This window comes from Chlorocebus sabaeus, unplaced genomic scaffold, assembly GCF_047675955.1.
Source record: "Chlorocebus sabaeus isolate Y175 unplaced genomic scaffold, mChlSab1.0.hap1 unalloc_scaffold_1193, whole genome shotgun sequence".
Taxonomy (NCBI): domain Eukaryota; kingdom Metazoa; phylum Chordata; class Mammalia; order Primates; family Cercopithecidae; genus Chlorocebus; species Chlorocebus sabaeus.
The window spans coordinates 1-25,330 of NW_027326961.1; the positions used below are offsets into that span (position 1 = coordinate 1).

The 25,330-nt window shown below is 42.6% G+C and overlaps 1 long non-coding RNA gene across 1 annotated transcript; it reads left to right on the forward strand.

Moving 5' to 3' along the window:
- The first annotated feature begins 39 nt into the window (after window positions 1-39).
- On the forward strand, window positions 40-25,016 carry LOC140710994 (uncharacterized). Its single transcript, XR_012092145.1, has 2 exons — window positions 40-6,572; window positions 23,385-25,016. It is a non-coding gene; the product is annotated as an uncharacterized lncRNA (long non-coding RNA).
- The last annotated feature ends 314 nt before the right edge of the window (window positions 25,017-25,330 follow it).

Consider the following 25,330-nt stretch of genomic DNA (forward strand, 5'->3'; position numbering starts at 1 on the left):
TGATGGGGTAGTGGTAGTTAGTTTTAATAGTATGGGGAGTTGGGTGATTTTTGAGGGAGAGGGGTCAGGGTTAGTTCGGGGGGATTCTATTGGTGCTGGTGCTTTGTACGATTATGGGCGTTGGTTAGTAGTGGTTGCTGGTTGGACATTATTTGTGGGTGTATATATTGTAATTGAGATCACTCGGGGTAATAGGTTATATTATTAGAAGTAGGGTTAGGGTGAGGGGGATGAGAAAGGAGAGGGAGTATAGCTTAATTATGCCTTTTTGGGTGGTGACAGTTTTGGAAGCGGTGGTATGTACATGTGCGATCATCTTGGGTATAGATTTTTCTAGTCATATTGAATCTAGTAGAAGAAGGGCTAGGTTTTGGCTTATGAGTAGGTTTTGATATGGGACTATGCGGTGAATTGTAGTGGGAAAATATCCTAGTATGTTGGAGAATTTAAATATTTGTGATGGGTTGTTTATTTTTAGTTTGTTGGTTATAGAGGTCAGGTCTAGGGTTATTAGGAAACCAAGGATAGTTGCATACAGGGCTGAGAGTTTTAAGTAGTGAGGTATTGTTGGTTGGGGAAGCGAAGTGGGGGGGATGTTGTTGGTGATAAGGAATCCAGTAATAATGCTGCCCATTGTGAGGCGTTTAATTGGGTTAAGTAGGGTGGGGTTATTTTCGTTAATGTTTATTAGGGTTGAAAAGCGAGGTGGCCCTGTTATGGTGAGGAGAATGATTCGAGTACTATAGGCGCTTGTTAGAGAGGTGGCGATGAAGGTGATAGATAGGGCTCAGGCGTTGGTATATGACGTGTTTGTGGCTTCGATAATGAGATCTTTGGAGTAGAAGCCTGTGAGGAATGGTATTCCTGTGAGTGCTAGGTTGCCGATGAGTAGGGAAGTTGAGGTGAGGGGTATTGTTTTGAATAGGCCTCCTATTTTTCGGATGTCTTGTTCGTTATTTAGGTTATGAATGATGGATCCGGAGCATATGAAAAGTAGGGCTTTGAAGAAGGCGTGAGTACAGATATGCAGGAATGCTAAATATGGTTGATTGATGCCGATGGTAACTATTATTAGGCCTAGTTGGCTTGAGGTGGAGAAGGCTACGATTTTTTTGATGTCGTTTTGTGTGAGGGCGCAGATGGCTATAAATATGGTGGTGATAGCTCCCAGACATAGTGTGAGGCTTTGAAGTAGTGTGTTGCTTTCTATTAAAGGGTGGAAGCGAATGAGTAAGTACACCCCGGCAACAACCATGGTACTAGAGTGTAGTAGGGCTGAGACTGGAGTTGGGCCTTCTATGGCGGAGGGTAGTCAAGGATGAAGGCCAAGTTGAGCTGATTTTCCTATTGCTGCTAGGAGAAGGCCTATTAGTGGGAGGGAGTTTGGGTTGGGGTTTAGAGTTAGTATTTGTTGTATGTCTCATGAGTTGTAGTGTAGGAGGAAATATGCTATAGCTAGGATGAGGCCAATATCGCCAATGCGATTGTACAGGATTGCTTGGATTGCTGCTGTGTTGGCGTCCGTTCGAGAATATCATCAGCCGATTAATAAGAAAGATATGATTCCTACGCCCTCCCAGCCGATGAAGAGTTGAAAAAGGTTGTTAGCGGTGGTCAAGATTAGTATTGTGATGAGGAAAATAAGGAGATATTTGAAGAATTGGTTGATGTTTGGGTCTGAGCTTATGTATCATAGTGAGAATTCTATAATAGACCAGGTGATGAATAGTGCGATTGGGGTGAATATTACGGAGAAGTAGTCTAGTTTAAAGCTTAGTGTTAGATCTAGTGTTTGAGTTATTATTCAGTGTCAGCTTCAAATGGTTGTTTCTTGGTTTAGGGAGATGTATAGGGTTGTTGGAATAAGGCTGGTAATGAAAGCATATATTATAGTTGTTTTTACATGGTTTGGGTATGATTGTTTTTTGTTGGGGTTGATAAAGGTGGCAATGATTGGGGGGGTTAGGGAGGCGAGGGTTGCTATTATAATGGAGGTGTGCATGGTTATTACTTTTATTTGGAGTTGCACCAATATTTTTGGTTCCTAAAACCAATGGATAGCTGTTATCCTTTAAAAGTTGAGAAAACCATAGTGTTAAGTATGGGGGCATGGGTTAGCAGTCCTTGCGAGTTTTCTCGGTAAATAAGAAGTGGTGAGCTTCTATGGTCAGATTCACAGTCTAGTGTTTTGGTTAAACTATATTTACAGGAGGTAAACCCTAGAATGATGTTGGGGTTAAGGGATAGAAGGATAATTGGGGTGAGGTGTATGAATATTAGTGTATTTTCTCGTGTGAAAGGGGGTTTTATGTTGATTATGTGGTGTGTGAGTTTTCCTCGTTGTATTGTAATGAATATGTGGAGAGAGTAGAGGGCTGTGATTAGTATGTTAAGTCCTGTTAGTATAATAGTGATGTGGGATCAAGAGAATGAGGCTGTAATCACGAAGAGTTCTCCGATTAGATTAATGGTGGGGGGTAAGGCTAGGTTGGTGAGGTTTGCTGTGAACCATCAGAAGGTTATTAGTGGAAGTAGTGTTTGAAGTCCTCGGGAGAGTATCATAATGCGGCTGTGAGTGCGTTCATAGTTTGAATTAGCTAGGCAGAATAATATAGAGGAAGTAAGTCCGTGGGCAATTATGAGGGTGATTGCGCCGGAAAAGCTTCAGGGGGTTTGAATGAGAGAGGCTATGATTACTAGGGATATATGGCTTACAGAAGAGTATGCGATGAGTGATTTTAGGTCTGTTTGTCGTAGACAGATTGAGCTTGTTATAATTATGCCTCATAGGGCTAGCATGAGGAAGGGGTAGGCTATGTACTCTGTTAGAGGGTTGAGAATAGAGGTGAGTCGTATTATGCCATAGCCGCCTAGTTTTAGGAGTACTGCGGCGAGGACTATTGAGCCTGCGATAGGAGCTTCAACATGGGCTTTGGGGAGTCACAGGTGTAAGCCATATAAGGGTATTTTTGTTATGAAAGCCATTATGCATGCCAGTCAGATGAGGTTGTGTGATCAAGTGGTTGTTAGTTTTTGGTCTGTGAGTGTTAGTAGTATGATATTTAATGAGCCTGTGTTATTGTAGGTGTAGGTTAATATGATGAGCAGGGGTAGAGAGCCAGTTAGTGTATAGAATAGAAAGTATGTGCTTGCGTTGAGGCGTTCTGCTTGGGTACCTCATTTAGTGATGATGATTAGGGTGGGAATAAGGGTGGTTTCAAATAAGATATAGAATAAGATCAATTCTGTGGCTATGAATGTTAGAATTAGGGTGATTTGAAGGAAAATTATTGTGGATAGGTAGAGTTTTTTTTGTGAGGGGGGCTGATTGCATAGGTGGTATTGGCTAGCTATCATCATGAGAGGTAGGAGTCAAGCGGTTAGTGTTAAAAGAGGTGTTGTTAGTGGGTCGGAGGATAGGTAGGTTGAGTGATTAAGGAGGTTGTTATTGGTTTGATTAAAAAATAACAAGGGAATAAGGCTAATGATTAGGCTATGTGTAGTTAAGTTAATTCAGATTATGTTGTTTGTAGAGAATCATGTTATTGGTAGTAATATAGTTGTTGGAACAATTATTTTTAACATTGAAGCAGGTTTAAGTTGTGAATGTAATCTAGACCATATGTATTGGAGATTGAGACTAGTAGGGCAAGGCCTACTGCTGTTTCGCAAGCAGCAAATACTAGTAGGATGATCGGTATGATATTGGTTAGGGGGGAGTGTGCATTTGAGGCTATGAGAGCGATTATGATGAAGAGTGATATTATTATTCCTTCTAGGCAGAGGAGGGAGGCTATCAGGTGTGAGCGATAGACCAGCATTCCCAGGAGTGAGATGGCGAATGCTAGTGTAATATTCATGAAGATAGGTGACATTTGGTTAGTATGATAATCATAATTTAATGAGTCGAAATCATTTGTTTTGTTTAAACTACTTACCAATTCGGCTCAATCTAGTCCTTTTTGGGATCATTCGTAGGCTAGACTGAGGGTTAGGATGGTGATGAGTGTGATGGATGATTTAATTATTATTGGGAGGTTTGTTGTTTGGAGAGCCCATGGTAGGGACAATAGTAGGGCGATTTCTAAGTCGAATAGTAGGAAGGTAATGGCAACTAGGAAGAATTTTATTGAAAATGGGATGCGAGCGGGGTTTAGTGGGTCAAAGCCACACTCATAAGGGTTTGTTTTTTCTGCATAGGAGTTAAGTTGGGGTAATCAGAATATGGCAGTTATTAGTAGTGAGGTTAAAAGGGTGTTGATTGTTAGGGCTAGTACTAGGTTGATTACTCCTTTTTGAACATTGTCAAAGCTAATTGATTGGAAGTCAATTGTACTGGTCATACTAAAAGAGTAGGATCCTCATCAGTAAATAGAGATATAAAGGAGTAATCATACGACGTCTACGAAGTGTCAATATCAAGTGGCAGCCTCAAAGCCGAAGTGGTGATTTGGTGTGAAGTGGAATAATAGTTGGCGAATGAGGCAGATAAGGAGGAAAGTGGATCCAATGATGACGTGGAGTCCATGGAATCCCGTAGCGATAAAGAATGTTGAGCCATAGATGCCGTCGGAGATGGTGAAGGGTGCTTCAAAGTACTCTGAGATCTGTAGTAGGGTGAAGTAGATGCCTAGTAGAATTGTAATGAGTAGGGCTTGGGTTGTTTGTTTTCGATTGTTGTTTATAAGGCTGTGGTGAGCTCAGGTAATTGTGACTCCTGATGCTAATAATACGGAGGTGTTTAGAAGGGGTACTTCTAAGGGATCTAATGGGGTAATACCTGTTGGTGGTCAGTGGCCTCCTAAATAGGGGGTTGGGGCTAGGCTTGAGTGGTAGAATGCTCAGAAGAACCCGGTAAAGAAGAAGATTTCCGAGATAATGAATAGGACTATGCCATAGCGAAGGTTTTTTTGAACGGGTGTCGTGTGATGTCCTTGATAGGTGCTTTCTCGTACGACATCGCGTCATCATTGGTGAAGGGTTAGTGTTATGGTTAGTAGGCCTAGTGTCAATAGAGTGGTAGAATAGAAGTGGAATCACATGACTAAGCCGGATGTTATTAGGAGGGTTGACAGAGCTCCTGTTAGTGGTCAAGGGCTGGGTTTGACTATGTGATAAGCATGGAATTGGTGGGTCATTAGGTGTTGTTGTGTAAATAGAGGCTAACTAGAAGTGTGAAAACATAGGCTTGGATTAAAGCAACTGCGATCTCTAGGATGGTGAGTAGTATTAGAAGTGTAAAGGTTAGTAAAGCAGCGGGGGGGCTGATACTTAGTAGTGTTAGTGCAGTGTTTCCGATTAGGTGTATTAGCAGGTGGCCGGCCGTGATGTTGGCAGTTAAGCGTACAGCTAGGGCCACTGGTTGAATAATCAAGCTAATGGTTTCGATTATTACTAGTATGGGAATGAGTAATGTTGGTGTGCCTTGTGGTAGGAGGTGAGCTAGGGAGTTTTTGGTTTTAAAGCGAAGGCCTGTGATTGCTGTGCCGGCTCATAAGGGGATTGCTATAGCGAGGTTTATAGATAGTTGGGTGGTAGGTGTAAATGAGTGGGGTAGAAGTCCTAGGAGATTAGTTGTGGTGATAAAGGTGATTAGAGACATTAGTATTAGGGACCAGGTTCGCCCCTTAGCATTGTGGGTTATTATTATTTGCTTTAGAGCGAGTAGTACTAGGTTACGTTGAATAGTGGTTAGTCGGTTGTTAATGAGGTGTTTGGAAGTTGGAATTAGTAGTACGGGGAATATGATGATGGGGATTGTAGCAGGTTGGTTTAGGATTATTGGAGTTGCGAATAAGGTAAATAAATTTTCGTTCATTTTAGTTGTCAGTGGTTATTGGGGGTTTGCTTGTCAGAGTTTTTTTGTTGGGGGGATTGATAGTAACATATGTCTAGCAGTTTTAGTTGTGTAATAAGATATAGTGTAGGGAGTATTGTTGTAATAGTGATAAATCATGTGGATGTGTCTAATTGAGGCATTTCGCTGCAGAGGGTATGCCCCTCAATTTTTAACTTAAAAGGTTAACGCTAGAATAGCTGTGCAGTGCATTTGTATAGTGGAAAGGGAGTGGGGTATTTATAGGGTAAACACAGGTCCTATTTCAAAGATTTTTAATGGGATTAGTTCTGCGACGATAGGTATGAAGCTGTGGTTAGCTCCACAGATTTCTGAGCATTGTCCATAATAGACGCCTGGTCGTGTGGCGGTAAATGTGGTTTGATTTAAGCGTCCGGGTACTGCATCTGTTTTTAAACCTAGTGTGGGAATAGTTCATGAGTGTAGGACATCTTGAGATGTGATTATTATACGGACGGGGGCTTCAATTGGGAGAACCACTCGGTTGTCAACTTCTAGAAGTCGAAGGTCTCCTGGGTTTAAGAATAATGGAGGCAGTATGTAAGAATTAAAGATGAGGCCTCCGTAGTCTGTGTATTCGTAGGTTCAGTATCATTGATGTCCAATTGATTTAATAGTAAAGGAGGGGTTGTTGATTTCGTCTGTCAGGTACAGAATGCGTAGAGATGGTAGGGCAATCAGGATTAGAATGATTGCGGGTAAGATGGTTCAAGTGGTCTCTATCTCCTGGGCGTCTGTAATGTTGGTATTGGTTAGTTTTGTTGTGAGTGTTGAGGATAGGGCGTATAGGACTAAAAAGCTAATTAAAGAGATAGTTATAAATGCATAGTCGTGGAAGGTGATTAGCTCTTCTATGACAGGGGATGTAGCATCTTGTAGACCTAGTTGAACTGGGTGGGCCATGTAAGATATATAGGGTTATAGCCTATAATTTGGTTTCGACAAAGCCATGAAATAGTTTTTCTAATATCTCATTGAAAAAGTTATAGGGGTTATAGGATTGGCTTGAAACCGGTTTTAGGGGGTTCGATTCCCCCCTTTTTCGCTCAATTTAATGTAGGTTGGTTCTTCAAATGTGTGGTAAGGCGGGGGACAGCCATTTAATCATTCGAGGTTGGTGGGGGATTGTTCGGCCATTGATACTTTGCGTTTTGAGGCGAAGGCCTCTCAGATCATGTAGATTATTAGGATTACTGCTACTAGTGAAATAAAAGAGCCAATGGACGATAGAATATTTCATGTGGTATAAGCATCGGGGTAGTCAGAATAGCGTCGGGGTATTCCGGATAGGCCAAGGAAGTGTTGTGGAAAAAAGGTTAAATTTACGCCTGTGAATATAATAATAAAGTGGGCTTTGGCATAGGTTTGGTCTAATGTGTAGCCTGAAAATAAAGGGAATCAGTGGACAAAGCCCCCTATAATGGCAAAAACAGCTCCTATTGACAAAACATAGTGGAAATGGGCGACAACATAGTATGTATCGTGTAGTACAATATCTAGGGATGAGTTTGCTAAGATAATACCGGTGAGACCCCCTATGGTGAATAGAAAAATAAAGCCTAGGGCTCAAAGTATTGCGGCAGATCATTTGATATTGCCTCCATGAAGTGTAGCAAGTCAGCTGAAAACTTTAACTCCAGTAGGAATTGCAATGATTATAGTAGCAGAGGTAAAGTAGGCCCGTGTGTCCACATCTATACCCACTGTAAATATATGATGGGCTCATACAATAAATCCTAGGAACCCGATTGACATTATAGCCCAGGTTATACCTATATATCCAAATGGCTCTTTCTTCCCGGAGTAGTAAGTTACGATGTGGGAGATTATTCCGAACCCGGGGAGAATGAGGATGTAGACTTCAGGGTGACCAAAGAATCAAAATAGGTGTTGGTATAGGATAGGGTCTCCCCCTCCAGTAGGATCAAAGAAGGTAGTGTTGAGGTTGCGGTCTGTTAATAGTATAGTAATGCCGGCAGCTAAGACTGGCAGGGAGAGGAGTAGTAGGATTGCTGTGATTAGGACAGATCAGACAAATAACGGGGTTTGATACTGGGATATGGCGGGGGGCTTCATGTTGATAATGGTGGTAATGAAGTTGATAGCCCCCAGGATAGAGGAAACTCCTGCTAGGTGGAGGGAGAAAATAACTAAGTCTACGGAGGCCCCTGGGTGAGAGAGGTTTCCTGCTAAGGGGGGGTATACTGTTCAACCTGTTCCAGCGCCAGCCTCGATTATGGTTGATGCCATTAGCAGCAGGAAGGAGGGGGGAAGAAGTCAGAAGCTCATATTATTTAGACGGGGAAATGCTATGTCAGGAGCACCAATTATCAAGGGTACTAGTCAGTTCCCGAACCCCCCGATTATAATGGGTATAACTATGAAGAAAATTATAATAAATGCATGGGCTGTTACAATGACATTATAGATATGGTCACTGCCTAGTAAACTACCGGGTTGGCCTAATTCAGCTCGAATGAGAAGGCTTAGAGCTGTACCTATGATTCCAGCTCATGCACCGAATAGTAGGTATAGAGTTCCGATGTCTTTATGGTTTGTTGAAAAGAGTCAACGATTAATGAACATGGGTGGAGGAAGGGTAAAATGGCTGAGTAAGCATTAGGCTGTAAACCTGAAGACAGAGGTCTGATCCTCTTTTTGCCAGCCCCGAGGTGATTTTCATGTTAAATTGCAAGTTTAAAGGAGCAGTTTTAAGTTTCTGCCGGGGCTTCTCCCGCCTTTTTTTCTCGTGGCGGGAGAAGTGGATCAAAGCCAGTTGATTAGGGTGTTTAGCTGTTAACTAAATTTTTATGGGTTTGAGTCCCATTGGTCTAGTAGGGGCTTAGCTTAATTAAAGTGGTTGATTTGCGTTCAATTGATGCAGAGTAGGTTTTTGCAGTCCTTATATGTTTCAGAAATTAAGTGGTCTACTTACTAAGGGCTTTGAAGGCTCTTGGTCTTATTTAACCTAAATTTCTAGGGAATAGTTAGGATTAGGGGGGTGATTGGTAGTAGGAGAGTAGAAATGATGGTGAGTGTGGGGGTGAGGGGTGTGGGTTTTGTGTTTTCAAGTTGTCAGTTCATTTTTGTGTTGTTGGGGGTGGGAAATAGTGATACTGAGACGGTGTAGATTAGGCGTATGTAGAAGTACAGGTTAAGTAGGGTTATGGTGACTATGATGGAGGGGATGACAAAGTTGTTGTTTATTGCAAGTTCTTGAATAGTTATTCATTTAGGTAGGAAGCCGGTTAGTGGGGGTAAACCTCCTAGGGATATAAGGGTGAATATTGTTAGTGGTATGAGTTGGGGTGATTTGTTTCAGGTGAGGGATAGTGTAAGGGTTGTGGTATTTGAGTTCAGATTGAGGAATAGGAATATGGTGGTTGTTAGGGCGATGTATATGGTTAGGTAGAGGGTTGTAATGGTTGGGTTGTATGTTAGCGTTATTATTATTCAGCCTATGTGAGTGATTGAGGAGTATGCTATAATTTTGCGTAATTGTGTTTGGTTTAGGCCTCCTCAGCTGCCTACTATGATGGATAGGGTTGAGAGGGTTATGAGGGCACAGGTGTTGATTGATGGGTGAATTTGACATATAATTGAGATGGGGGCTAGTTTTTGTCATGTGAGGAGGAGTAGGCCAGGAATTAGTGGTGTTCCTTGGGTGACTTCTGGAATTCAGAAGTGGAATGGGGCTATTCCTAGTTTTATGGCAAGGGCAGTTGTTATTATTAACGATGGAAGTTGGTTGGCGGTATTTGTTATTATTCAGTGCCCCGATAGTAGGTTGTTGAGGGTAATTGCTATTATAAGAATTATGGATGCGGTGGATTGTATTAGGAAATACTTGGTGGCGGCTTCTGTGGAGCGGGGGTTTGTTTTTTTGATTAAAATTGGAATGAAGGCTAGTATGTTTATTTCCAGGCCTGCTCAGGCGAGAAATCAGTGTGAGCTCAATAGTGTAGTGAGTGTGCCTGTGATTATTGTGGTGTAGATGATGAGTTGGGCTAGGGGGTTAATTAGTACGGGAAGGGTGTGTGACCAACATTTTCGGGGTATGGGCCCGATAGCTTATTTAGCTGACCTTACTTTAGGATGGGGTGTGTTAGGTAGCACGGAGAAGTTTGGATTCTCAGGGGTAGGTTCAATGCCTGCAATCTTAGAAATAAGAGGGTTGGGGCCTCTATCATTTACTCTATCAAAGTAACTCTTTTGTCAGACATATTTCTAGGTTTGAGGGGGAATGCTGGAGATTGTAATGGGTGTTAGGATGTTTCATATGAGAAATGCTAGTGTGAGTGGAAGGAAGTTTTTTCATAGTAGATGTATGAGTTGGTCGTAGCGGAATCGGGGGTATGTTGCTCGAGTTCATAAGAATAGGGAGGTTAGGAGGAGCGTTTTGGTGGTAAAGCATGTTGTGAATAATTCTGGCGAGTGGGTGGGGTAGAATGTGCCTAGAAAGATTGTAGTTGTTAGGGCGTTCATTATAATAATGTTTATGTATTCGGCTATAAAGAATAGGGCGAATGGACCTGCGGCATACTCGATGTTAAAGCCTGATACTAGTTCTGATTCGCCTTCTATGAGGTCGAAGGGGGTTCGGTTTGTCTCTGCTAGTGTGGAGGTGAATCATATTATGGCTAGGGGTCATGATGGCAAGAGGAGTCAGATGTGCTCTTGTGTTGTAATGAGTATGTTAAGGTTAAATGAGCCGCTTGTTAGTAAGACTGATAGTAGGATAATAGCGAGGGTAACCTCATATGAAATTGTTTGAGCGACGGCTCGTAGGGCTCCAATTAGGGCGTAGTTTGAGTTTGATGCCCATCCTGATCATAGGATGGAGTGGACGGTTAGGCTGGATATGGCTAGGATGAACAGGAGTCCTAGGTTGAAATTGATTAGAGGGTTAGGTATGGGAAGGGGGGTTCATAGGAGGAGGGCAATGGAGAAGGCTAGGGCGGGTGCGATGGTGTAGAGAGTAGTGGTGGATGTTGAGGGTTTTAGAGGCTCTTTGGTGAAGAGTTTTATTGCATCAGCGAAGGGTTGTAGTAGTCCGTAAGGGCCTACAATGTTGGGTCCTTTGCGTAGTTGTATATAACCTAACAATTTTCGTTCAACAAGTGTAAGGAATGCTATGGCGGTTAGTGTAGATGCAACAAGGAGTATAAGGTTTGCTGTAGTCATAGTGTTAAGAAGAGGGGTTGAACCTCTGGTTTTAAAATTTTAAATTTTATGCAATTGCCGGGCTCTGCCATCTTAACAAACCCTGTTCTTGGGTGGGATTTGTAATGTTTTGTTAAATTAAGATTAGATCATTTATGGGGAGGGGGGCGCTATTGTGAAGTGGGCCCTATTTCTCTTGTCCTTTCGTACAGGGAGAAATGTTGAATAGATAGAAACCGACCTGGATTGCTCCGGTCTGAACTCAGATCACGTAGGACTTTAATCGTTGAACAAACGAACCCTTGATAGCTGCTGCACCATTAGGATGTCCTGATCCAACATCGAGGTCGTAAACTCTATTGTTGATATGGACTCTAGAATAGAATTGCGCTGTTATCCCTGGGGTAACTTGTTCCGTTGATCAAGTTATTGGGTCAATTGCAAGTATTGGTTTGCTTTGGCTTGTGTAGTCTTAGCATGGATTGTTCGGAGGTTTGACTGTGCTCCGAGGTCACCCCAACCAAAATTTTTAGTACAGGCATGGGGGTTTAAAGACCTGTGGGTTTGTGTGGTTTTTAGTTGTACTAGTAAATTGAAGCTCCGCAGGGTCTTCTCGTCTTATTAGTTCATGTCCGTCTCTTCACGGACAGGCCAATTTCACTGGTTGAAAGTAAGAGACAGTTAAACCCTCGTGATGCCATTCATGCGAGTCCCTAATTAGAGAACAAGTGATTATGCTACCTTTGCACGGTCAGGGTACCGCGGCCGTTAAACGTGTGTCACTGGGCAGGCGGTGCCTCTAATACTAGTAATGCTAGAGGTGATGTTTTTGGTAAACAGGCGGGGTTAGTTTTGCCGAGTTCCTTTTACTTTTTATAACCTTCCTTGAGGCATGCCTGTGTTGGATTAACAGTGGAAGTAATGTCAGCTTGTTTGTGTTTGTTGATATTGGACTGTTAAGTGTCGGTGAGGTTTTCGGTCTGACTTAGGCTTATGCGGTGGAGAAAATGTTCATGTTACTTATACTAACATTATTGCTTCTATGAAATGATAGATTGATCCAATGTGAGATGAGGAGTTCAGTTTTATGTTTGGTATTTTTTGGGTAGTTGATGTTGAGCTTGAACGCTTTCTTAATTGATGGCTGCTTTTGGGCCAACTATGGTGGTTATGCTTTTTACTCTCTATATAAGGTTTTTTCCTAGTGTCTAAAGAGCTGTCCCTCTTTAGACTAGCAATTGAGCTTACAAAAGGATTAAGAGGTTCTGTAGGTAAGCTCAAGGTTGAACTAAAATTCTATCTTGGATAACCAGCTATCATCAGGCTCGGTAGGCTTGTCACCTCTACCCATAAATCTTCCCACTATTTTGCTACATAGACGGGTGCGCTCTTTTAGCTGTTTTTGGGTAGCTCGTCTGATTTCGGGGGGTTTGGCTTTAGTTCTCTTTGCGAAACTATTTCTAGTTAATTCATTATGCAAAAGGTACAGAAGTTAGTTCTTGCTATTTTATGCTTGGGTGGTATTATTCTTTCCCTTACGGTACTGTGTCTATAGCGCCGAGTTAGAATTTCTATCACCTATACTTTATGTGGGTGAATGGTTTAGTGTATGGTTGTTTGGTATTAGTGTTAGTTATGTTTGGGGCTAGTGTTGGCTCAAGGTAGTCAAATTGTACTGAGATCTTCCGGGTGTAGGCCGGATGCTTTGCGTTAAGCTATACCTTGATTTATCCAAGTGCACCTTCCGGTACACTTACCGTGTTACGACTTATCCCCTCTATATAGGTATTAGGGTGTTTAGTTAATATAGTCCTTAAGTATATTTGAGGGGAGTGACGGGCGGTGTGTGCGTGCTTTATGGCCTTGTTCAATTAAGCACTCTATTCTTAATTTACTGCTAAATCCTCCTTGGACTCTTAGGTTTCATGAGAGTTATCGTGGGTTTTCTAGGATAGAAAATGTAGCCCATCTTTTTCCGTCTCATAGGCTACACCTTGACCTAACGTTTTTGCGAAAAGGGGTACTTGCGCTCACTTTGTGACCTTTATCAGGGTTTGCTGAAGATGGCGGTATATAGGCTGAGCAAGAGAGGGTGGGGTGGATCGGGGTTTATCGATTATGGGACAGGCTCCTCTAGGGGGGTGAAGCACCGCCAAGTCCTTTGAGTTTCAAGCGGTTGCTTGTAGTATTCTGGCGAGTAGTTTTGTTGGTTTAACTACTGAGGTTTAGGGCTAAGCATAGTGGGGTATCTAATCCCAGTTTGGGTCTTAGCTGTTGTGTATTCAGAGGTTTTAAAGCCACTTTCGTAGTTTATTTTATGTTAGCTAGGATTTTACAGTTTAGGTGGGGTTTAGCTTTAATTAGGCTGGGTCTAAAACACTCTCTACGCCGGTCTCTATTGGCTCGGGTTAATCGTGTGGCCGCGGTGGCTGGCACGAAATTGACCAACCCTTGGTGTAGCATAGCTTAGTTAAACTTTCGTTTATTACTAAAGGTTTGTCACTGCTGTTTCCCGTGGGGGTGTGGCTGAGCAAAGTGTTTTGAGCTGCATGTGCGTGCTTGATACTCACTCCTCTTAGTCATAGTGATTTGTAGGGCGTCTTCACTGGGGCGGGGAGGCTTGCATGTGTAATCTTGCTAAAGGTCAATAGAAAGGCCAGGACCAAACCTATTTGTCTATGGGATGTGTGAATCCATCTAGGCATTTTCAGTGTCTTGCTTTGGGGTAGGTTTAAGCTACGTAGACGAGAAGGTGGGTGTGAATGTAGGTGGCATCTTTGGGGTTGTGGGGGGGGGGGGTGGTTGGTAGGGTAAGCGAAGGTTAGTTGAGGGGTTAGTAGTTAGGGCATGCATACCTAAAAGATGGAAATACAAGCTTTGGCCGGGGGAGCAGGACTTTGTTTTCGGGGTTTGGCAAAGGGTGGTTGGTAGGGTAAGCGAAGGTTAGTTGAGGGGTTAGTAGTTAGGGCATGCATACCTAAAAGATGGAAATACAAGCTTTGGCCGGGGGAGCAGGACTTTGTTTTCGGGGTTTGGCAAAGGGTGGTTGGTAGGGTAAGCGAAGGTTAGTTGAGGGGTTAGTAGTTAGGGCATGCATACCTAAAAGATGGAAATACAAGCTTTGGCCGGGGGAGCAGGACTTTGTTTTCGGGGTTTGGCAAAGGGTGGTTGGTAGGGTAAGCGAAGGTTAGTTGAGGGGTTAGTAGTTAGGGCATGCATACCTAAAAGATGGAAATACAAGCTTTGGCCGGGGGAGCAGGACTTTGTTTTCGGGGTTTGGCAAAGGGTGGTTGGTAGGGTAAGCGAAGGTTAGTTGAGGGGTTAGTAGTTAGGGCATGCATACCTAAAAGATGGAAATACAAGCTTTGGCCGGGGGAGCAGGACTTTGTTTTCGGGGTTTGGCAAAGGGTGGTTATGTGAAGGTCAAGGGGGGGGGGGGGTTTGGTTAAGGTTTTTGAATTTTTTTGTAGTGTTGTGGGTTGGTTGTTGTATGTCTTACAAGCATGAATTAAATAACACATCGCTAGTAGTCATGCGGGGCTGGAATATTGAACGTAGGTGCGATTAATAATGGCATGGACTAGGAATCAAAGGCAGGCGCATTCAGGGCGGGATGTGGTGGGAGTCAGCATGTTGCGATGGTGTTGCGTGCAGACCAGAGATAAAAAATACCAAATGCATGGGAAGCTCCAGTGACTGGTTAATAGGGTGATAGACCCGTGATCCATCGAGATGTCTTATTTAAGAGGAACGTGTGGACGGTTTTAGTTGGCATGGCCCTGAGGTAAGAACCAGATGCCGGATACAGCTCATTCTTAGCTACCCCCACGGGTCGTGGGCCCGGAGCGAGGAGGGTAACACTGCTTGTGCGGGATATTGATTTCACGGAGGATGGTGAGTAAGAGAGTTCTAAGTGAGGGGGGTCATCCGTGGTGGGGAGGAAGGTTTGTAGTAGGTATGTACTATTGTACGACAAATAAGGTAATGTATTATGTACGGAGGACGGTCTTGCTGTCTGTGTTGGTGTGTTGTGGGTGGAGTGGGCGGGTTATGGTGTTTCGTGGTTGGGTTGTATGTGAGATCTCTGTTTGGTGGGTATGCTTTTTGGAGGCTGTGGGTGCGGATATGATAGTATGTGTTATGTACAGTTAAGCAGATATAGTACTATATATTATTCATGTTGGCTAGCAGTAATGCACGAATTACATAGCATATTTATGTAAAGGTGCTTGAGTTGTACTGTAGGGTTTGTACAATATAAAAGACAGAAAGTAGTTTAAGCTAGAATGCCAGTTTTGGGTGTTGGTGGTGAAGTCGAGTGCTTTCTTTCTGAGCTGTCCTAGGGGTTATGAGTCTCATCTCTAGTTTACAAGACTAGTGTATTAGTTTATACTACAAGGGCAAGTTCATTTGAGTAGGTTATTTTCGATTAGGGAGGTTAGTGGTATCAGGATTAGAACTGTGGTGAAGTATATTGTGGATGCTAGTTGACCAATAAAAATGAAGGGTTGGCTTACTGGCTGACTTCCGATCCAGGTGAGGGTTAATAGGGTTGTAATTAGGAATCAGAACAGGAATTGGCTAAGTGGGCGGAATATTATGCTTTGTTGTTTGGAATTATGAAGTGTGGGGATAATAGATAGGATGAGGATTGAAAGGAAGAGTGCTAGTACGCCCCCTAGTTTATTAGGAACAGATCGTAGAATTGCGTATGCAAATAGGAAGTATCACTCTGGTTTGATGTGTGGAGGGGTATTTAGTGGGTCGGCTGGGATGTAGTTGTCTGGGTCGTTTAGGAGGTTGGGTGAGAGTAGTGTTAGTGTTGTTAGGATGAAGAGGAGGAGGACTAGGCCTAGGATATCCTTAATTGTGTAGTAGGGGTGGAAGGGGATTTTGTCTGAGTCTGATGAGATTCCGCAGGGGTTGTTTGATCCTGTTTCGTGTAGGAATAGCAGATGGACTATTGTAAGAGCGGTGATAATGAAAGGTAGAATAAAGTGTAGGGTGAAGAATCGTGAAAGGGTGGGGTTGCCAATGGAGTACCCACCTCAGATTCATTGGACGAGGTCGGTCCCGATGTATGGGATTGCTGATAATAGGTTTGTGATCACTGTTGCTCCTCAGAATGATATTTGGCCTCATGGAAGTACGTAGCCTATAAAGGCTGTTGCTATAGTCAAGAATAGAAGTATAATGCCAGTGTTCCAGGTTTTTAGGAGAAGGAATGAGCCATAGTAAAGACCTCGGCCTACGTGTAGAAAGAGGCAGATGAAAAATATGGAGGCGCCGTTGGCGTGGAGGTAGCGAATGATTCAGCCGTGGTTTACGTCTCGGGTGATGTGTGCGATTGAAGAGAAGGCAGAAGAGGTGTCTGGTGAGTAATGTATTGCTAAGAATAGGCCTGTGATGATCTGTAGAATTAGGCAGAATGCGAGGAGTGAGCCGAAGTTTCATCATATGGAAATGTTGGATGGGGTTGGCAGGTCAATGAGGGAGTGGTTAATTATTTTTATAATTGGGTTGGATTTACGTATTGGGGTCATTAGTGCTTTTGTAGTTGAAGTACAACGGTGGTTTTTCATATCATTGGTTATGGCTGTAGTCCATGCAAGAGCAATGACATATATTTTATTTGCGTTGAGTGTATTGTTGGTTATGGGATTTGTTGGATTTTCTTCTAAGCCCTCTCCTATTTATGGGGGGCTAGCATTGATTGTTAGTGGTGTGGTTGGTTGTATGGTAGTTTTAGGTTTTGGGGGGACTTATATAGGTCTGATGTTGTTTTTAATTTATTTGGGGGGTATAATAATTGTTTTTGGTTATACTACAGCGATAGCTATTGAGGAGTACCCTGAGACATGGGGTTCAGGGTTTGGGGTTTTAGGGGGTCTTTTGGTGGGTTTAATAATAGAAGTAGGGTTAGTTCTATGGGTTTCAAGTTCTGATGGGGTAGTGGTAGTTAGTTTTAATAGTATGGGGAGTTGGGTGATTTTTGAGGGAGAGGGGTCAGGGTTAGTTCGGGGGGATTCTATTGGTGCTGGTGCTTTGTACGATTATGGGCGTTGGTTAGTAGTGGTTGCTGGTTGGACATTATTTGTGGGTGTATATATTGTAATTGAGATCACTCGGGGTAATAGGTTATATTATTAGAAGTAGGGTTAGGGTGAGGGGGATGAGAAAGGAGAGGGAGTATAGCTTAATTATGCCTTTTTGGGTGGTGACAGTTTTGGAAGCGGTGGTATGTACATGTGCGATCATCTTGGGTATAGATTTTTCTAGTCATATTGAATCTAGTAGAAGAAGGGCTAGGTTTTGGCTTATGAGTAGGTTTTGATATGGGACTATGCGGTGAATTGTAGTGGGAAAATATCCTAGTATGTTGGAGAATTTAAATATTTGTGATGGGTTGTTTATTTTTAGTTTGTTGGTTATAGAGGTCAGGTCTAGGGTTATTAGGAAACCAAGGATAGTTGCATACAGGGCTGAGAGTTTTAAGTAGTGAGGTATTGTTGGTTGGGGAAGCGAAGTGGGGGGGATGTTGTTGGTGATAAGGAATCCAGTAATAATGCTGCCCATTGTGAGGCGTTTAATTGGGTTAAGTAGGGTGGGGTTATTTTCGTTAATGTTTATTAGGGTTGAAAAGCGAGGTGGCCCTGTTATGGTGAGGAGAATGATTCGAGTACTATAGGCGCTTGTTAGAGAGGTGGCGATGAAGGTGATAGATAGGGCTCAGGCGTTGGTATATGACGTGTTTGTGGCTTCGATAATGAGATCTTTGGAGTAGAAGCCTGTGAGGAATGGTATTCCTGTGAGTGCTAGGTTGCCGATGAGTAGGGAAGTTGAGGTGAGGGGTATTGTTTTGAATAGGCCTCCTATTTTTCGGATGTCTTGTTCGTTATTTAGGTTATGAATGATGGATCCGGAGCATATGAAAAGTAGGGCTTTGAAGAAGGCGTGAGTACAGATATGCAGGAATGCTAAATATGGTTGATTGATGCCGATGGTAACTATTATTAGGCCTAGTTGGCTTGAGGTGGAGAAGGCTACGATTTTTTTGATGTCGTTTTGTGTGAGGGCGCAGATGGCTATAAATATGGTGGTGATAGCTCCCAGACATAGTGTGAGGCTTTGAAGTAGTGTGTTGCTTTCTATTAAAGGGTGGAAGCGAATGAGTAAGTACACCCCGGCAACAACCATGGTACTAGAGTGTAGTAGGGCTGAGACTGGAGTTGGGCCTTCTATGGCGGAGGGTAGTCAAGGATGAAGGCCAAGTTGAGCTGATTTTCCTATTGCTGCTAGGAGAAGGCCTATTAGTGGGAGGGAGTTTGGGTTGGGGTTTAGAGTTAGTATTTGTTGTATGTCTCATGAGTTGTAGTGTAGGAGGAAATATGCTATAGCTAGGATGAGGCCAATATCGCCAATGCGATTGTACAGGATTGCTTGGATTGCTGCTGTGTTGGCGTCCGTTCGAGAATATCATCAGCCGATTAATAAGAAAGATATGATTCCTACGCCCTCCCAGCCGATGAAGAGTTGAAAAAGGTTGTTAGCGGTGGTCAAGATTAGTATTGTGATGAGGAAAATAAGGAGATATTTGAAGAATTGGTTGATGTTTGGGTCTGAGCTTATGTATCATAGTGAGAATTCTATAATAGACCAGGTGATGAATAGTGCGATTGGGGTGAATATTACGGAGAAGTAGTCTAGTTTAAAGCTTAGTGTTAGATCTAGTGTTTGAGTTATTATTCAGTGTCAGCTTCAAATGGTTGTTTCTTGGTTTAGGGAGATGTATAGGGTTGTTGGAATAAGGCTGGTAATGAAAGCATATATTATAGTTGTTTTTACATGGTTTGGGTATGATTGTTTTTTGTTGGGGTTGATAAAGGTGGCAATGATTGGGGGGGTTAGGGAGGCGAGGGTTGCTATTATAATGGAGGTGTGCATGGTTATTACTTTTATTTGGAGTTGCACCAATATTTTTGGTTCCTAAAACCAATGGATAGCTGTTATCCTTTAAAAGTTGAGAAAACCATAGTGTTAAGTATGGGGGCATGGGTTAGCAGTCCTTGCGAGTTTTCTCGGTAAATAAGAAGTGGTGAGCTTCTATGGTCAGATTCACAGTCTAGTGTTTTGGTTAAACTATATTTACAGGAGGTAAACCCTAGAATGATGTTGGGGTTAAGGGATAGAAGGATAATTGGGGTGAGGTGTATGAATATTAGTGTATTTTCTCGTGTGAAAGGGGGTTTTATGTTGATTATGTGGTGTGTGAGTTTTCCTCGTTGTATTGTAATGAATATGTGGAGAGAGTAGAGGGCTGTGATTAGTATGTTAAGTCCTGTTAGTATAATAGTGATGTGGGATCAAGAGAATGAGGCTGTAATCACGAAGAGTTCTCCGATTAGATTAATGGTGGGGGGTAAGGCTAGGTTGGTGAGGTTTGCTGTGAACCATCAGAAGGTTATTAGTGGAAGTAGTGTTTGAAGTCCTCGGGAGAGTATCATAATGCGGCTGTGAGTGCGTTCATAGTTTGAATTAGCTAGGCAGAATAATATAGAGGAAGTAAGTCCGTGGGCAATTATGAGGGTGATTGCGCCGGAAAAGCTTCAGGGGGTTTGAATGAGAGAGGCTATGATTACTAGGGATATATGGCTTACAGAAGAGTATGCGATGAGTGATTTTAGGTCTGTTTGTCGTAGACAGATTGAGCTTGTTATAATTATGCCTCATAGGGCTAGCATGAGGAAGGGGTAGGCTATGTACTCTGTTAGAGGGTTGAGAATAGAGGTGAGTCGTATTATGCCATAGCCGCCTAGTTTTAGGAGTACTGCGGCGAGGACTATTGAGCCTGCGATAGGAGCTTCAACATGGGCTTTGGGGAGTCACAGGTGTAAGCCATATAAGGGTATTTTTGTTATGAAAGCCATTATGCATGCCAGTCAGATGAGGTTGTGTGATCAAGTGGTTGTTAGTTTTTGGTCTGTGAGTGTTAGTAGTATGATATTTAATGAGCCTGTGTTATTGTAGGTGTAGGTTAATATGATGAGCAGGGGTAGAGAGCCAGTTAGTGTATAGAATAGAAAGTATGTGCTTGCGTTGAGGCGTTCTGCTTGGGTACCTCATTTAGTGATGATGATTAGGGTGGGAATAAGGGTGGTTTCAAATAAGATATAGAATAAGATCAATTCTGTGGCTATGAATGTTAGAATTAGGGTGATTTGAAGGAAAATTATTGTGGATAGGTAGAGTTTTTTTTGTGAGGGGGGCTGATTGCATAGGTGGTATTGGCTAGCTATCATCATGAGAGGTAGGAGTCAAGCGGTTAGTGTTAAAAGAGGTGTTGTTAGTGGGTCGGAGGATAGGTAGGTTGAGTGATTAAGGAGGTTGTTATTGGTTTGATTAAAAAATAACAAGGGAATAAGGCTAATGATTAGGCTATGTGTAGTTAAGTTAATTCAGATTATGTTGTTTGTAGAGAATCATGTTATTGGTAGTAATATAGTTGTTGGAACAATTATTTTTAACATTGAAGCAGGTTTAAGTTGTGAATGTAATCTAGACCATATGTATTGGAGATTGAGACTAGTAGGGCAAGGCCTACTGCTGTTTCGCAAGCAGCAAATACTAGTAGGATGATCGGTATGATATTGGTTAGGGGGGAGTGTGCATTTGAGGCTATGAGAGCGATTATGATGAAGAGTGATATTATTATTCCTTCTAGGCAGAGGAGGGAGGCTATCAGGTGTGAGCGATAGACCAGCATTCCCAGGAGTGAGATGGCGAATGCTAGTGTAATATTCATGAAGATAGGTGACATTTGGTTAGTATGATAATCATAATTTAATGAGTCGAAATCATTTGTTTTGTTTAAACTACTTACCAATTCGGCTCAATCTAGTCCTTTTTGGGATCATTCGTAGGCTAGACTGAGGGTTAGGATGGTGATGAGTGTGATGGATGATTTAATTATTATTGGGAGGTTTGTTGTTTGGAGAGCCCATGGTAGGGACAATAGTAGGGCGATTTCTAAGTCGAATAGTAGGAAGGTAATGGCAACTAGGAAGAATTTTATTGAAAATGGGATGCGAGCGGGGTTTAGTGGGTCAAAGCCACACTCATAAGGGTTTGTTTTTTCTGCATAGGAGTTAAGTTGGGGTAATCAGAATATGGCAGTTATTAGTAGTGAGGTTAAAAGGGTGTTGATTGTTAGGGCTAGTACTAGGTTGATTACTCCTTTTTGAACATTGTCAAAGCTAATTGATTGGAAGTCAATTGTACTGGTCATACTAAAAGAGTAGGATCCTCATCAGTAAATAGAGATATAAAGGAGTAATCATACGACGTCTACGAAGTGTCAATATCAAGTGGCAGCCTCAAAGCCGAAGTGGTGATTTGGTGTGAAGTGGAATAATAGTTGGCGAATGAGGCAGATAAGGAGGAAAGTGGATCCAATGATGACGTGGAGTCCATGGAATCCCGTAGCGATAAAGAATGTTGAGCCATAGATGCCGTCGGAGATGGTGAAGGGTGCTTCAAAGTACTCTGAGATCTGTAGTAGGGTGAAGTAGATGCCTAGTAGAATTGTAATGAGTAGGGCTTGGGTTGTTTGTTTTCGATTGTTGTTATAAGGCTGTGGTGAGCTCAGGTAATTGTGACTCCTGATGCTAATAATACGGAGGTGTTTAGAAGGGGTACTTCTAAGGGATCTAATGGGGTAATACCTGTTGGTGGTCAGTGGCCTCCTAAATAGGGGGTTGGGGCTAGGCTTGAGTGGTAGAATGCTCAGAAGAACCCGGTAAAGAAGAGATTTCCGAGATAATGAATAGGACTATGCCATAGCGAAGGTTTTTTTTGAACGGGTGTCGTGTGATGTCCTTGATAGGTGCTTTCTCGTACGACATCGCGTCATCATTGGTGAAGGGTTAGTGTTATGGTTAGTAGGCCTAGTGTCAATAGAGTGGTAGATAGAAGTGGAATCACATGACTAAGCCGGATGTTATTAGGAGGGTTGACAGAGCTCCTGTTAGTGGTCAAGGGCTGGGTTTGACTATGTGATAAGCATGGAATTGGTGGGTCATTAGGTGTTGTTGTGTAAATAGAGGCTAACTAGAAGTGTGAAAACATAGGCTTGGATTAAAGCAACTGCGATCTCTAGGATGGTGAGTAGTATTAGAAGTGTAAAGGTTAGTAAAGCAGCGGGGGGGCTGATACTTAGTAGTGTTAGTGCAGTGTTTCCGATTAGGTGTATTAGCAGGTGGCCGGCCGTGATGTTGGCAGTTAAGCGTACAGCTAGGGCCACTGGTTGAATAATCAAGCTAATGGTTTCGATTATTACTAGTATGGGAATGAGTAATGTTGGTGTGCCTTGTGGTAGGAGGTGAGCTAGGGAGTTTTTGGTTTTAAAGCGAAGGCCTGTGATTGCTGTGCCGCTCATAAGGGGATTGCTATAGCGAGGTTTATAGATAGTTGGGTGGTAGGTGTAAATGAGTGGGGTAGAAGTCCTAGGAGATTAGTTGTGGTGATAAAGGTGATTAGAGACATTAGTATTAGGGACCAGGTTCGCCCCTTAGCATTGTGGGTTATTATTATTTGCTTTAGAGCGAGTAGTACTAGGGTTACGTTGAATAGTGGTTAGTCGGTTGTTAATGAGGTGTTTGGAAGTTGGAATTAGTAGTACGGGGAATATGATGATGGGGATTGTAGCAGGTTGGTTTAGGATTATTGGAGTTGCGAATAAGGTAAATAAATTTTCGTTCATTTTAGTTGTCAGTGGTTATTGGGGGTTTGCTTGTCAGAGTTTTTTTGTTGGGGGGATTGATAGTAACATATGTCTAGCAGTTTTAGTTGTGTAATAAGATATAGTGTAGGGAGTATTGTTGTAATAGTGATAAATCATGTGGATGTGTCTAATTGAGGCATTTCGCTGCAGAGGGTATGCCCTCAATTTTTAACTTAAAAGGTTAACGCTAGAATAGCTGTGCAGTGCATTTGTATAGTGGAAAGGGAGTGGGGTATTTATAGGGTAAACACAGGTCCTATTTCAAAGATTTTTAATGGGATTAGTTCTGCGACGATAGGTATGAAGCTGTGGTTAGCTCCACAGATTTCTGAGCATTGTCCATAATAGACGCCTGGTCGTGTGGCGGTAAATGTGGTTTGATTTAAGCGTCCGGGTACTGCATCTGTTTTTAAACCTAGTGTGGGAATAGTTCATGAGTGTAGGACATCTTGAGATGTGATTATTATACGGACGGGGGCTTCAATTGGGAGAACCACTCGGTTGTCAACTTCTAGAAGTCGAAGGTCTCCTGGGTTTAAGAATAATGGAGGCAGTATGTAAGAATTAAAGATGAGGCCTCCGTAGGTCTGTGTATTCGTAGGTTCAGTATCATTGATGTCCAATTGATTTAATAGTAAAGGAGGGGTTGTTGATTTCGTCTGTCAGGTACAGAATGCGTAGAGATGGTAGGGCAATCAGGATTAGAATGATTGCGGGTAAGATGGTTCAAGTGGTCTCTATCTCCTGGGCGTCTGTAATGTTGGTATTGGTTAGTTTTGTTGTGAGTGTTGAGGATAGGGCGTATAGGACTAAAAGGCTAATTAAAGAGATAGTTATAAATGCATAGTCGTGGAAGGTGATTAGCTCTTCTATGACAGGGGATGTAGCATCTTGTAGACCTAGTTGAACTGGGTGGGCCATGTAAGATATATAGGGTTATAGCCTATAATTTGGTTTCGACAAAGCCATGAAATAGTTTTTCTAATATCTCATTGAAAAAAGTTATAGGGGTTATAGGATTGGCTTGAAACCGGTTTTAGGGGGTTCGATTCCCCCTTTTTCGCTCAATTTAATGTAGGTTGGTTCTTCAAATGTGTGGTAAGGCGGGGGACAGCCATTTAATCATTCGAGGTTGGTGGGGGATTGTTCGGCCATTGATACTTTGCGTTTTGAGGCGAAGGCCTCTCAGATCATGTAGATTATTAGGATTACTGCTACTAGTGAAATAAAAGAGCCAATGGACGATAGAATATTTCATGTGGTATAAGCATCGGGGTAGTCAGAATAGCGTCGGGGTATTCCGGATAGGCCAAGGAAGTGTTGTGGAAAAAAGGTTAAATTTACGCCTGTGAATATAATAATAAAGTGGGCTTTGGCATAGGTTTGGTCTAATGTGTAGCCTGAAAATAAAGGGAATCAGTGGACAAAGCCCCCTATAATGGCAAAAACAGCTCCTATTGACAAACATAGTGGAAATGGGCGACAACATAGTATGTATCGTGTAGTACAATATCTAGGGATGAGTTTGCTAAGATAATACCGGTGAGACCCCCTATGGTGAATAGAAAAATAAAGCCTAGGGCTCAAAGTATTGCGGCAGATCATTTGATATTGCCTCCATGAAGTGTAGCAAGTCAGCTGAAAACTTTAACTCCAGTAGGAATTGCAATGATTATAGTAGCAGAGGTAAAGTAGGCCCGTGTGTCCACATCTATACCCACTGTAAATATATGATGGGCTCATACAATAAATCCTAGGAACCCGATTGACATTATAGCCCAGGTTATACCTATATATCCAAATGGCTCTTTCTTCCCGGAGTAGTAAGTTACGATGTGGGAGATTATTCGAACCCGGGGAGAATGAGGATGTAGACTTCAGGGTGACCAAAGAATCAAAATAGGTGTTGGTATAGGATAGGGTCTCCCCCTCCAGTAGGATCAAAGAAGGTAGTGTTGAGGTTGCGGTCTGTTAATAGTATAGTAATGCCGGCAGCTAAGACTGGCAGGGAGAGGAGTAGTAGGATTGCTGTGATTAGGACAGATCAGACAAATAACGGGGTTTGATACTGGGATATGGCGGGGGGCTTCATGTTGATAATGGTGGTAATGAAGTTGATAGCCCCCAGGATAGAGGAAACTCCTGCTAGGTGGAGGGAGAAAATAACTAAGTCTACGGAGGCCCCTGGGTGAGAGAGGTTTCCTGCTAAGGGGGGGGTATACTGTTCAACCTGTTCCAGCGCCAGCCTCGATTATGGTTGATGCCATTAGCAGCAGGAAGGAGGGGGGGAAGAAGTCAGAAGCTCATATTATTTAGACGGGGAAATGCTATGTCAGGAGCACCAATTATCAAGGGTACTAGTCAGTTCCCGAACCCCCCGATTATAATGGGTATAACTATGAAGAAAATTATAATAAATGCATGGGCTGTTACAATGACATTATAGATATGGTCACTGCCTAGTAAACTACCGGGTTGGCCTAATTCAGCTCGAATGAGAAGGCTTAGAGCTGTACCTATGATTCCAGCTC